Source organism: Lissotriton vulgaris, chromosome 3_2 (genome assembly GCF_964263255.1).
Source record: "Lissotriton vulgaris chromosome 3_2, aLisVul1.2, whole genome shotgun sequence".
NCBI lineage: Eukaryota > Metazoa > Chordata > Amphibia > Caudata > Salamandridae > Lissotriton > Lissotriton vulgaris.
In genome coordinates, this window is record NC_141690.1 from 225,073,891 (window position 1) to 225,088,091 (window position 14,201).

The 14,201-nt window shown below is 49.5% G+C and overlaps 1 protein-coding gene across 1 annotated transcript in view; it reads right to left on the reverse strand.

The window, feature by feature from the left end:
• POLR1A (RNA polymerase I subunit A) overlaps positions 1-14,201 on the reverse strand; it is a 565,818-nt gene that overhangs the window by 64,066 nt on the left and 487,551 nt on the right. The window lies entirely within an intron of this gene.

Consider the following 14,201-nt stretch of genomic DNA (forward strand, 5'->3'; position numbering starts at 1 on the left):
CCAATATACCTACAATGGTTAAAGAAAAACCCGAAATTGTCTATGCAGTTGACGGAACCCAACTAACTTCTGGAATGATCACCCACTGTACCATCCCCATCACTATGGTTTGTAACGTAGGCTCAAGAAAACACCAAGAGACTATAACTTTTGATATTATAGATGCACCGCAATTTGGAGTTATCTTGGGTATCCCCTGGCTAACTCTGCACAACCCAAGTATCAACTGGGTAGAACGTACCATTGATTTCCCTTCTCACTGGTGTACTCAGGAATGTTGTGGCTCCTCAGAAGCAGACCTACAGGACTCTCCAAGTTCTTTCCTGCATTCTGCATCTGCTCTTTATGTCTCCACAGCTGCAGAACAAGACATAGACTTACCAACCATATACGAAGATTTCAAGGACGTTTTCTGTGAACAAAGAGCCGAAACTCTTCCTCCACACAGAGACTACGATTGTGCCATCGATCTAGTGCCTGGTGCCAAGATACCTTGCAGCAGAATCTACGCCCTTACCGAACTGGAAAACACTCATCTTCGCGAATACCTAGACAAATTTTTAAAGAATGGTTTCATTCGGCCCTCCAAGTCCCCGGCAGCCTCTCCACTCTTTTTTGTGCCTAAAAGCAGTGGGGAATTGCGCACCTGTATAGACTACAGAGCTCTCAATAACATCACCATCAAGAACCGATACCCTTTGCCACTAATCCCAGTACTTCTTGATCAAGTGCGCTCTGCTTCAATTTTTACTAAGCTCGACTTGCGTGGCGCCTATCACTTGGTTCGTATTCGACCAGGTGATGAATGGAAGACAGCCTTCCGGACTCGCTTTGGCTTGTTCGAGTATTGTGTAATGCCGTTCGGCTTATGCAATGCACCGGCTGCCTTTCAATTTTTCATCAATGATGTCCTACGTGACTTCCTTGACAGGTTCGTCATAGCATATATTGACGACCTTTTAATTTTTTCTTCTTCTACAGAAGAACACATACGACATGTCAAGATCATTTTACAAACCTTAAGAACCCATGGGTTATTCTGTAAACTATCCAAATGTGAGTTTCATACTACAAAGGTTGAATTCCTGGGGTTCATACTCTCTCCTTCTGGAATTACTATGGCTCCCAGAAAAATCCAAGCAATCCTCGATTGGCCAATTCCAACCTCAGTAAAAGATATCCAACGCTTTTTGGGTTTCGCAAATTTTTACCGCCGTTTTATCAAGAATTTTTCCACCTTGGCCACACCGTTAACCCAACTACTGAGGAAGAATGTAAAATTCATTTGGACTGCCGACACTGACTCTTCCTTCCAATCACTTAAAAGAACTTTTACTCAAGCACCTGTTCTACGACATCCAGACTCAAACATGCCCTTCATAGTAGAAGCCGATGCTTCTGACTTCGCAGTTGGGGCAATTTTATCTCAGAAAGATCAAGAAACCAACGAACTTCACCCCATAGCCTTCTTGTCTAGAAAGTTTTTGCCTGCTGAAACCAATTATACCATTGCAGAAAAGGAGCTCCTGGCCATTCGCTATGCCTTCAAAGAATGGCGTCACTACCTCTTAGGAGCCAAGCACACTGTAACTGTATATACTGACCATCGGAACTTACAATTTCTAAGATGTGCAAAAGCTTTAACACCCAGACAACTCCGTTGGACATTGTTCTTTGCAGAGTTCGACTTCATCATTACATTCAGACCTGGCACAAAAAACAATAAAGCAGATTCCTTGTCACGATATGATCATAAGCCTGATGAAATCCCTCTGAGTTCTAAACCTACAAGTATGCTTTCTGAAAACCAAATTATAGGTGCCACAATGTCTGATCTCTTCTTTCAACAAATAAGACAAGCAATGCCTATGCCAAAACTGTTATCTTGGGTTCAAGCAGGAGCCAATCGAACAATTCATCAGAATCTACCCTTTTTCTCCAATCTATTATTCATTCCAACCAAAAAATTGCAAGCACAGGTCTTGCAGTGGTGTCATGTTAGTCAACTAGCTGGTCATCCTGGGATCACCAAAACCAAGGAACTACTACAGAGAAATTTCTGGTGGCCAAGTTGGAGCAAGGACGTAACCTCTTTCGTTCAAGCCTGTGATGTTTGTGCCCAAGCCAAAGGAGAGCATGGTCGAAAAAAGGGTCTTCTACTTCCTCTTCCCACCCCTACTCAGGTCTGGGAGGACATCGCCATGGATTTCATAACAGATCTACCTGAAGACAAGGGCATGACTACCATTCTTGTGGTAGTGGATCGTCTATCTAAGATGGCTCACTTTATTGCCTGCACAAAACTTCCTACCTCTGCTCAACTAGTCCAGTTGTTGTTAGAACATGTAGTGCGTCTGCACGGTCTTCCCAGGTCCATCACTTCAGACCGTGGTTCACAGTTCATTTCGCAATTCTGGAAGGCCTGGTGCAAAGCCCTCCACATTTCATGTAACACATCTACTAGTTTCCATCCTGAGTCGGATGGACAGACTGAGCGAGTTAACCAAGTCCTGAAACAGTATTTGAGATGTTTTTTGTTTAAAAAGCAAGGTTCTTGGTTAACTATGCTATGGGAAGCTGAGTTCGCATATAACAATTTACAGAATGCTTCTACGGGTCTGTCGCCATTTTTTGCTGTCTATGGCCGACATCCCCATTTCTCCCCTTTGCTGTTAGCTCATCAAACAACTAACATACCTTCTTTGGACTCTCATTTCAGAGAAATGAGGCGAATCACTAAACTCCTGCAAAGTAATGTGTCTAGAGCCAAGGACTCATACAAGAAATTCGCGGACAGGAGGCGACAAAAAGGACCAGATCTGCACGTGGGAGACATGGTTTGGCTTTCCACTAGGAACTTTCAGTTCAGGAAACGTTACAAATTCCACCCCAAGTTCATAGGTCCTTATAAGATTGTTCAATGTGTGAATCCTGTTACCTATAAACTGCTTCTTCCAGCGAGCATGAAAATTTACCCTGTATTTCACGTTTCTCTACTGAAGAAGGCAAACACCAAGAAGAGAACTCGTCCTCCAGCTTTACTTGTGCAAGGTCAGGATGAATTCGAGGTGCGTTGTATTAGAGACTGCAAACGTGTGAAAGGGAAACTGTGGTATCTGCTCTCCTGGAAGGGCTATGGACCCGAGGAGGATTCTTGGGTATCTGAAGCGAATGTTCATGCTCCTCGCTTGGTACGAAAGTTTCATGCCAGGCGCCCTGTTTCTCAGTTTTAACTGCCTTTGGGGGGAGTGTCACTATTTTTGTTGGGGGGCACTGTCAGGATCCATGGCTTCTTGCTATGACATTCCGCCCTTCTTGTATTCTGCTGCTTACTTTATGTCCATGACTCTTATACTGTATATTTGGTGTGGGTTCTTAAGCACCTTCCTTGTTTTCTGCCACGTGCTTCATTGACTCTATTTCGCCAGTCTCAGCCTCTTGCCAATGCTTGTTGTATCATCTTTGGTTACTGCCCAAATGTGTTATATGTCTCCGTGTAACTTTTGCCAATGCTTGTTTCTGTTTCACTTGGCAAGCTGCCTTTTACGTGTTACCGCTTTTTCGCCCACATTTGCCAATGCTTGTTTCTATTGGTTCCGATTTGGATTTGCTGCCGAGGTCTTTTTTCCCTCGACAGCTCCTGTATCTCGGTTAAGGACTATAAAAGGGGACCACGCCCTGAACACCGTGCGGATTATCCTTCCTGATTTCCCGAGTTCGGATGTCTCCTGCCTTCGCTCCGGTCTCCGCGCCTGAGAGGTCTTCACTTCTGCACCTGTTCCCGCTGCCTGCTAAATGGTAGTAAACTACCACGAATATCCGCTAATCTGAGTTGCAGGTAGGATTGATCCTTTGTTCTTCTAAGCTGCCGGCTGGCGATTCCTTTGAGACTCGAGGGGCGTTTCCTCTGCAACTTTGAATCCTCGTATTTCCGAACATTGACACTTAATTGACCTGCCTTCTGGTTTCTTTCTCCGTGTGTATAAAACTTGAAACGAACAGTATTCTAAGGCGAAAGGACCTAGATTTGGTTCCAAACTTTGGTGGGACTTCATTTGTTTGAACATTGGAAATTAGCAATGTTATTTCATGTCGCTTGAATGTTTGGCCACGTCAATCTTGATGAGAATATAGTGTTAACTGTGATGATAACAGTGTAACCTTTCTGAGAATGTTTCTTGTGCTCTAATTAACATTTATGAATGCGTGTTTTGACTTTTTGATCTCTCACTGAATCTGAAGTATAGCTCTTGCTATTCACATGCCTGCAACATCATGTTAATCGGAATATGAATCGTAATATCATTGTGAATATAAACATTTCTTTTTGGAAACCTAATCTTTGTTTGGCTTCAATAACAGAGGATATTGTTTCTGATTATTTCCTTTGAGGAGACCTTTCATATCTGTCCATTCTAGCGGGGTTCATTGGGTTAAGTGTTACTACTAAGGAACTGTTCCTGGGGAATTCAAGTGAACCTAATAATCACGACCCTGACAGCCAGTCAATTTGCATACGTGTTCCCAGTCCAGTATTGATAATGGTGGATCTAGGCTTTGATTCCAGCGAGCTAAGCTTCTGTCAGCATCAGGGCCCTTGTCTTTTTTTACTTCACCAGGATACAATTATATTTCCAGTTCGTGTGATAGTGAATCTACAGCCATTGAAGGGACTGCACAATATACAGGACTGTATCATGGACGAAATGATGGTGAATCCTATTCTTTAGTATTACATCTTTTATTGCAAGAAAAAGCATCACAAAAGGTGCAGTGGCTCGTGCTTGAAGTGGCACGGACCCACCCGTGATACTACAAGCAAGTAAGAAGGTCTGCGATAAGCCCAGTTAATTTGGTGTAAGACACAGCAAGTTGCCTACAACCCAACTGGGCCGGCCGCGTTGTAAGGGCTCAGGAGCCACCTTTGAATGCAGTATGCTGTTAAGCAGAACAATGACAACCCCAACAATTCCCCCCACCAACCCCACCCATCCCACCCCCCCTTGTCCAACGAGTAAAAGAGCTGCAGGAGACTGACACCACTTTAAAGCGTTTCCTGGGGGGTTGCGCGCCTCCGAGCTTTCGGCCTACGAGATTGTGTTTTAGGATCTGTGAGTGAGGTATCCGCCAAGCGCAGCAACCGCAGGTAGCGGGGACAGCTCAGCTCCCCGAACTCCCCGTTGAGTAGGGTCAGGAACGGCCGCCAAAGTTCTGCAAAGTCTTCTCCCCTCCCGGCCTTTGCCAGTGATAGCTTCTCCATCCCTAGTACCATCCAGAGCCTATGTAACCACCCAAGTTGCTGAGGAGGTTGAACATCGCTCCAGTCTGCCACAATGTTCTGTATCGCTGCTCCCAGTGCGATCGCTATGAGTCTCCCCCTCAAGGACTTCAGGGGGTACATCAAGGCGTTAGGGAGGCCAAGCAGCACATAGGCAGGGAATCTGGGAAGTTGAGTGTCTAGGTGCATATCTATTAAGTCGAGGATTGTGGTCCAGTAAGGTTACAGACGTTCGCAGCTCCAGAGTAGGTGTTCTAGGGTACCGATCTCCACGCATCCCCTCCAGCAGCGATCAGTGCCTCGGGAGTCCCAGCGGTGTAGGCGTTCAGGTGTTTGATACCAATATGTGGTCACTTTTGTCAGCGTCTCAGTAAGGCCCATGTGATAGGCTGAGTGGCGGGCCCTGTGATATATGCCCTCCCATTCCTTGTGTGTAAGTGCCCTCCCAAGGTCTCTCTCCCACCTGACCCTCCCTGCATTGTAGGAGTGAATGTTTGTGTGTAGTATGTGTTGGTACAGGTCTGAGATCAGCTTTTTATCAGAGGTACGCGTCAACAGCCATTTTTCGTACCGTGTGAGGTGTCGCTGTGCGCCGGGTTTAATGGACGGATGAAGAACCCAGTAATGGACCTGTAGATATGGCAGGCGGTCGGATTCCGGTATGCCGTAATCCTCCTTCACCTTCTGAAAGGGAAGAATACCGTTAAGGTCAAACATGTGACCCACGTCTCTGCAGGGTGTCGTCCTCCAAATCGCAAATGCCTGAGGGTCAAGGCCCGGGGAAAAGTCCGGGTTGCTGAAGATTGGTGTCATCGGGGAGGGGAATGAGGTGAAGCCCCACCGTATCGCCACTGTGTCCCATGTGCCCAGGACCGTGCTCGTGATCTGTGACGCGTAGAGATTGGGCGGCCTATGGCGATACGGTAAAAATGGGACACCCTGCAGCGGCCGGCCTGCTACTGCCTGGTCCTGGAAGAGCCAGTGTTTACTGGATTCCAGTTGATGCCATTCTACCAGTGTGCGCAGCTGGGCGGCTTGGAAGTATAGAGTGAGGTTGGATATGCCTACTCCACCATGTGCGGGGGGGAGTGTAGCAATCAAATGCTTAAAGCGCGGGCGCCGGCCATTCCAGATATACCGCGCTAGGTCAGATTGCGTTTTGTGGAGCCACCCCGCCAGCGGGCGTAGGGGAAGAGTTTGAAAAACGTAAAGAATCTGTGGCAGCAAAGTCATTTTGGTAGCCGCAAAGCGGCCCAGCCAGGAGAGCGTGAGGTGTTTCCACCGCCGGAGTTCTCCATTAAGGCGCGCGCTGAGCCTCGTGTAGTTGGCTTTTGCTGTAGCTCGTACCGTTGGTAAGAATAGAACACAAGAGAGCAACCCTGCCCTATGATATAGTGGTCCCAGAGAGGATCCAATCAATATTAAAGGGGTGATTTGTCTAGGAGCCAGCACTGCACATAACAAGAGACAAGTCAATCCAGATATACTCAAAGAAGAGTTTTTGGAATATATATATATTTTTTATTTTTTTATCTTCTTTGATTTTATATAGCAAAAGGTACAAACATTGATTACATTGTTTAAATCCACATTATATTTATAACATCAAAACACACATGATAAAGGGAAAGATAAAAAAGAGGAAAGTTCATCCTATGGCATAGCCTACCCAGTAACATACCACACTACGTAATGTAATGTAATGTAATGTAAAAATTACTTATAAAGCGCGGCATTCATCGGACGGTTTCTTGGCGCTATTCACTTTATTCAACAAGAGGCAGTGAGCGGGGGGAGAGGAAATTATGAGTAAATGCCATGGAAGAGGTGGGTTTTTAGGAGAGACCTGAAATGAAGGTGAGAGGAGGAAAGTCTCAGTTCCAGTGGCAGCGAGTTCCAAAATGAGGGTGCCAAAAAGGAAAATCAGAGACCTCCGTGTTTTTTGCGCTTGAAGCGGGGAGTTTGAAGGAGCGCAAGATGAGAGGAACGGAGGTTCCTGGAGGGGTATAAGGATGCAGGAGGGAAGAAATAAAGGAGGGGCCGATGCCGGCCAGAGATTTATGAGTCAGGCAGCCAAGTTTGAACTTGCAGCGCTCTACATTCATCTAAGCGGTCCGCCTCATAGAGGTCAGCATAGAAGTCCCCGAAGGCAGCGGAAATCGCTCCATCCTCCACTATCGGGTCACCACCCCCAACCTGGATGGTCCGAATGTGCTGCCTTTGCTGCTGCTCCCTCAGCCTGCTTGCCAGGAGTCTCCCACATCGGTCCCCCCCGTATAGTACGCATGGCGCAGCCGGAGAGCGGCATATTCAGCCACATCCTGATCCAAGGCCGCAAGCATCTTCCTTTCCGCGCATAATTGGCGCTATGCTCGGGCCGCTCCCGTACGCTGGTGCATTTATTTATTTTATTTATTTATTTATTTTATTTATTTTTAGAGTTTTATATAGCGCGAACTTGAACCGATTAGGTTATCAGAACGCTTTACATAGCACCAGTTCCGTTACATGTTATCAAAGCACTTTACATAGAATCAGTTACGTTACATAAGTAACACATTTCTTTTTGTTCTAGTGAATAGGGTTATCTCTTCACACGGGGGAAGGGATACACCTGGCTATACTCCAACAGTCATACAGGCGACTAGTCGTTAAAGCTATATCTCTAAACACAGGGAGGGGATACACATGGATACAATCTAAAAATCACATAGGATACTAGTCAATAGAGTTATCTTCTATCTACACAGGAGGGATATGAGGGTCCCCTCGAGCAAGGCCCCCCCTCGGGAGTTGCTTTACCGAACGCTGTTCGGGGCTGGAGGCGGGTATTGCTGGGCCCAGTCGGCAAAGTTGATGGAGCAAGGACCCACCCTGGGGGACAGCCTGGAATCAGGCGGAGAGATCGGGGCCAGACCAGAGGCCGGGGAGAGGCAGGGGTGAGCCAGAGGAAGCGGCGGTCGACATTCTAAAGTCGCCGCCGGCCACCATCTTGGAGTCAGGCAGGCGCTGGGATGATTCCCCCGGTGAGTGTCGCCATCCCGGTAGGGCTAGATGGTGCCATCTCCCATCAGCAGCCGCCGCTAAAGTCAGCGAGAGTCTGGCCAGGCCGGGGGAGCGCAGGTCTCAATCCTACCTCCCAGCGGCAGCCGCAGTCGGCGGAGTCGAAGGCGAGGTGCCGCCCTGCTACGCGTTGGGTGATCTCGGCCCTCTTTTGCATGCGTTCCTTATTGTTGGCTGTGGCTAGGGAGATGAATTCGCCCCGTAAGACCGCCTTGAGCGCTGCCCATTGGGTGGCTTTGGTGGTGTCGTCGTTGGCATTGTGAACGAGGAATTGGCTCAGGGCAGTCTTGATGCGTTCTAGCACGACCGGGCTTTGTAGTAAGCTATCGCGCAATCGCCAGTGCCGCTGGGGTCTCGGGGTGGTTGGCATCACGAAAGACGCCACCACCGAGGAGTGGTCCGACAGGGAGGCCGGTTGAATCTCGACGTCTCGTGCGCAGGACGCCAATTGGGAGGAACACAAAAGATAATCGAGACGTGCGTACGTTTTGTGGGCCGACGAGTAATAAGTGTATGCTGTGGTTTGTGGGTGTACCTGTCGCCACAAGTCAATTAGGCCCAGATCCGCAAGACGGGTCAGGCCCAGCTTCGAAAGCGCTCCCACTTGTCCCGAGCGTTGATCGGACCGATCTCCGGTGTTGTGAAACACCAAGTTGAGGTCGCCCCCCAGCAGTAAGTGTGAGTGCGTGTTGGCTGTGACCGTCTCCAATGCCCTATGTAAGAATGCCTCTTGACCGTCATTGGGTGCATAGATGGAGCCTATCGGTAGCGTCTGCCCTGCAATGAGAAAGCGATGTGCCAGTAACCTGCCCTTGATCTCTGCTTCCTTATGTAGGACCGGTCCCCCAAATGATTTGGCCACTAGTATCGCTACCCCAGCTACTTTCTTATTTGCGGAGGAAAAAAATTGCCATGGGAAGGAGCGTGATTTGAGTCTATGGTGGTCTTTGGGGAGCAGGTGTGTCTCTTGCAGGAGGCAAATGTCCGCCCCGGAGTGCTCCAGGAATGAAAGAATCGCTTTGCGTTTGATTGGGTTACTGAGCCCTCTCACATTGAGAGTGAGAATAGTCAACGGGCGTGTCATGTCAAACCTGTAGGTGGAGAAGCTATGCGGTGCACTTGGTTCGCAGAGGTGAACCAGGAGAAACGGCCCTGTGCAGAGCTCGTGGACAAGGAGGACCCCCCACCCACTCTCCCCCCCCCCCTGTCCCCCCCTTCCCCCCTCCAACTCCCACCAACATCCCTCCCAGCCCCACCCGGGTACCCCCCTAACCCCATCAAGAAACCATGAAGGAACATCTCAGTTTCGGCCCTCAAACACATCATTGTCCAAGTCCAGCCCCACTAGGGGACAAGTCAGTGGAAGTTACCTGAGTGGACGTCCAGCCACCAGGCCCCTCTCCTTCGCCCCCCCCTCCCCAGAACCCAATACCTGCTAAATGATTGATGCTGAAGTGTTCTCCCCCTGAGAAAGTCTCAAGCTGTCGGTGCAGTGTCTTGGGCCACCTCCCGCACCGCGTTGACCATGTCCGCTCTGAAAGTCTGTGGGTCCGGGCGCGCGCTGGATCCCGCCGATCGACGTCTCGAGACCTGCTGCCAGCCGTCCCTGGTGAAACGCCGCCGCCATGGGGTGGACGTGTCCTACTCCGTGGCGGTGATCCCCAGCACCCCGCAGGTGTCCTGGAGGGAGCGGAGTTGGTGCAAAGTCCCATTCCACCTGAAGATGATGCGGAAGGGGTGACCCCAGGCATATGGTGTTTCATGTTCCCTCAGAAAGTCCGTCGCAATCTTAAAGGACTTACGCTTTTGGAGCGTTATAGCGGACAGGTCCTGATAGAGGGCCACCGGATGACCTCGGAACTGCAAGGGCTGCTTCTTCCTGGCTTCGCTAAGGATACGTTCTTGAGCGGGTAATCCGGGAGAAAGCCAAGATGTCCGGAGGTGGGGCTGAGGTCCGTCTCGCAAGTCCTACACGGTGGGCCCTGTCAATCCGAATTTGGAAGTCCGCCGGTTTGCCCACAATGGCGCGGAACAAGTCCTGCAGGTAACCCACCACATCAGTGCCCTCTTCTTTGGATGGAACGCCTCGGACCCGAATGTTGTTCCAGCGGGACCTGTTTTCAAGGTCCTCGGTGAGGGCCTGGAGGTCCAGTTGTTGGTCCTTCAGGCGTATCACCTCCTGTTGTAGCTGTACTATCTCTTCATCCCTGGCGGTGTCTGCGCCCTCCATGGCGGCCACTCTCTCCCCGAGGCTGTCCACTTTTCTCCGCACTTCTCTGACCTCGCCCGCCACCTCCTGTTTCAGGGTATGGAAGTCTTCCCTAAGGGAATTTAAGAGGGATTCCAGAAAGGAGCAGGTTATGGGTGTTTCACCTGTGTCAGCGTCCTGCTGGGTTTTCGACTGGCTCGGTGATGGGTGCACCTTGTCCGTTTTCGCCTGGGATTTGTTCAGCATCTCAGGCAGTGTCCGCTCGCCCTTCTTCCCTCCTCTCTGGGCAGCCATTCCGAGGGAGGTTCCCGCTGCTCGGGGCTGACCGCCGTTGCGCTGCTCCGGTGCCGGGTGAGTGCGGCAGCAACGGGGCTTCGTGGCTAGGCTACGTGGGCCTCCGCCCTTCAGGTCTCCGCTCGTTCCCCCAGTCGGTTGGCGCCGCCAGTCAGCGTGGGCCCAGCAATGGCCGTGCGTCCGATGACTGGTACGCGGCGGGAGTAGCAAGCAGCGGGCTGCGGAGGTAGGCGCACCGGTGGGAAGGCCACGCTTTGGCCGTCGACTCCAGCCGCGCCGGAGCTTGCTCGCTCACACCCCGCCCTTCTCTTGCAGTAAGGTGGGCCTCCTCACCTCCAAAGCACTGTCCCCTTCGATGCAGCCGGGACCTCCAGTGGGGCCCACCCAAGATGTTCCGGGTGTAATCGGGGATTCAGCCTCCAGGCCTCGGGGAGCTGCAGCCTGGTCAGGCCGGGCCGTGGCACGCCGAGCTCCTCCAGGCCCAGGCGCGCTCAAACAAAATGGCGGCGGAGGATCTCGGTGCCGGTTGCTCCCTTGGGCCTCTACAGGCGAGTCGGGGTTCCCTGCTGTCACTGCCTCCGCGGGGGGCCCGGACTGGGGCGGGTGAGGTATCGGGGGCCGCTCCGGTGGACCCACCGGGTGCCCCGGCGTCTATCAGCGAGGGCCTCACTGATGTAGGCCGCAGCCGCGGCCTCGATTAGCAGTCAGGGCGGTCATCCCCGCCGTCACCGGGCTCCAAGTCTCCGTGCCCGCCAAATCACTGGGCTGGGCTGTGTTGCGCTGCGGGGTCGGGCGCTGCTCTCTTGTCGCGCGCCGGTCTCAAGGCCCGGGTTCCGACCAGGCCAGGCCGCCGCGACCCTCGGGATGGCGCCCCGCTCGCTGCATCCGGCTCCGGCTGCCGCGGCGGGCCGTCGCGTCACCCTTTCTCACTCTCCGCCGCAGATTTACTGTGGCCCCGATGTGCAGTGGGGTAGTCCGGGTTGTGGCGTTCGCTCCCGCTGTCTCCACTGTGCTGTGGCAGGGGTAGAACGCTAGGATTCAGGCTTGGGCCCAGTCGGATCGGAGGAGCTCCGGAGAGAAGCCTCCGCTCACTCCGCCATCTTGGCCACGCCGAATCCTATTCTTTAGACTGTTAAAGAGACAAACACCTTAGACACCATCTCATGAACCAGTGCTTTATATCCAAGGTATTTGAAACATGATATGAAAACAACTGTCTATGTGCCTCATAATTGCCCACTAAACACATTTAATTCTTCATCTTAAAACCTTTTCATCTGAAAGGAAACCATGGCAAGCTTACTGAACAATTAATTGATTAAACGTCGGACGCTGCTCCTCAAAAGTAGTCCTCAAATAATTATTCATTGAACTTAAAAACTACTGAAGTGGTGAAAAAGGTGAAAAAAATGTCGGGCTACGGGATGTGGAAGTAAAGGGGTTTGGCTATTAAGATGTCAGTCAAACTGCATATACCATCAAACAGTTGTTACTTTCACATCTGGGTAGAGGTGGGAGCTTGGAAGCCCAGGATGAAGACATCAGAGCAGTGGTATCACAGGAAGTGTAAAGGGAGTGGGACTATTGCACATCAAATGGACCTTACTGGGATACAGGGATTCAAGGAAGAAGTTGACATAGAAAAAAATAGTGAATGTTCATGCTGCTTTGGTGGCACAAGGGCTGCTCAAGCATTATATCTAATACTCAAGCCACTTGTAACTAGTCAGAGTAATAATGGCTCCCAGAAAGTCAACTGCAGTATTAGTTAGAGGATCTAATAAGAAGACTTCAAATATATCTATAAACACCTTTACATGACAGAGGATGTTCCAAATTATATACAACGCATGAAATCACCCGTCTCTGATTGGCAGTGCCAAAATGTTCCTGGAGATACCAGTCCTGATTTGTGTATCCTGTGTTGGATCACAGTCGTATGTGAAAGCTTGGGCATTACATAGCTAGTGAAATTATTCACTTAGAGGAGTTAGTGCCAAATGTGCCACAACTGGTCTTCCGAGATAGTTCTAGGACCATCTAATGATAAACTCCTTCTCGGAGCTGGCATAGTTTATAGTTAATAAACGTAAACATCGTTCATGCTGCGTAAATCCTAGGTTAAGTTTAAGTGGTAAATGCACATTAGAAGATGGAATTTAGGTAAGCCTCCGTGCAAAGTTGAAAATGTATAAAATTACCATAGGGAATACCAAATCTATTGTGCAGCTATGCAAAGAGGGTTGTGTAGGGCTCATGAGAGCCAACTAGGAAAACTCGTACAGGACGCCACATTCTCCAATTCCATATTAATTTGAATATTTCTTGTTATACAATGTAAAACCATGTATCATGAGCTAGTGATACTGTTACTCCATTTATTGTCACTAGCAGCAGATTGTAGGTTTAAGAAAAAAGTATCCAATATTTCACTCCGAATCAGTCATATCCTCTTAATAGACATGTACAGAATCATTCTGGCATTACGAAGCCCACTGAAGACCTCATCATGACTTTCTCACTCGGCCAGCCTTTGCAAGGTTTTGGCCACCTTCTTGGCTGAAAAGATTTGTACAATCTGCATAACTATGGTACAGAAAGCTTTTGAGCTCTCTGGGAATATAGTGGAACCATATTAAGCCTATTTGTTCCCTATGGCACATGGAGAATCTAACATCATCACTGAAACTGATTTCCTGACTGTGATAGCCAACATCCACACTTTGACTCTCAAGCTGACAACTGTCCGGCATGAATCATGTAATCCTTTGGATCTTATGTTCAATATCTTTTGGAGCGGGGTTTTGTTGCAAATCAGTGTATGGTGAACATAGTTCAACCACTTCTGAGGAAACCATTCTTAAAGCAAACAACTTCTCATGTGATCTCCTTTACCTGAGTAAAGTGCTTGCAAAAATGCAACTTTGCCCTATTCCAACAATTTGCAGTGGGAGGGAGCTTACTGGAGTCATGTCAGATGGGTTCCCAACCAGGTGGTAGGACTTCATTCCTTGTTCTAGCCAAGACAGACAATCTAAGGAGGCTAAAAAACAAAGGTGTAGTTTAAGCACTGGTCTTTCTAGAACTCTCCGCCCCCTTCGAAGGCACTGATCACTATCATTCCCATATCCAGATGGTCATAAGTTGGTATCTCATGCTTGGCTCAATGCAGGAATGACTGAAAGTATAGCGGACTGAAAGATGTCAGTCATTTATGTTTCCCCCTTTCAGCTCTCAGCCAACACTGCCTAGCTGAGGCATGCCCCAAGAGTCCATACTATTGCTCCTCTTAGTTAAAAATGATGTGCAACTTAGCCAAACTCCACCATCTAGGACGGGCTTGCATTCATATGTACG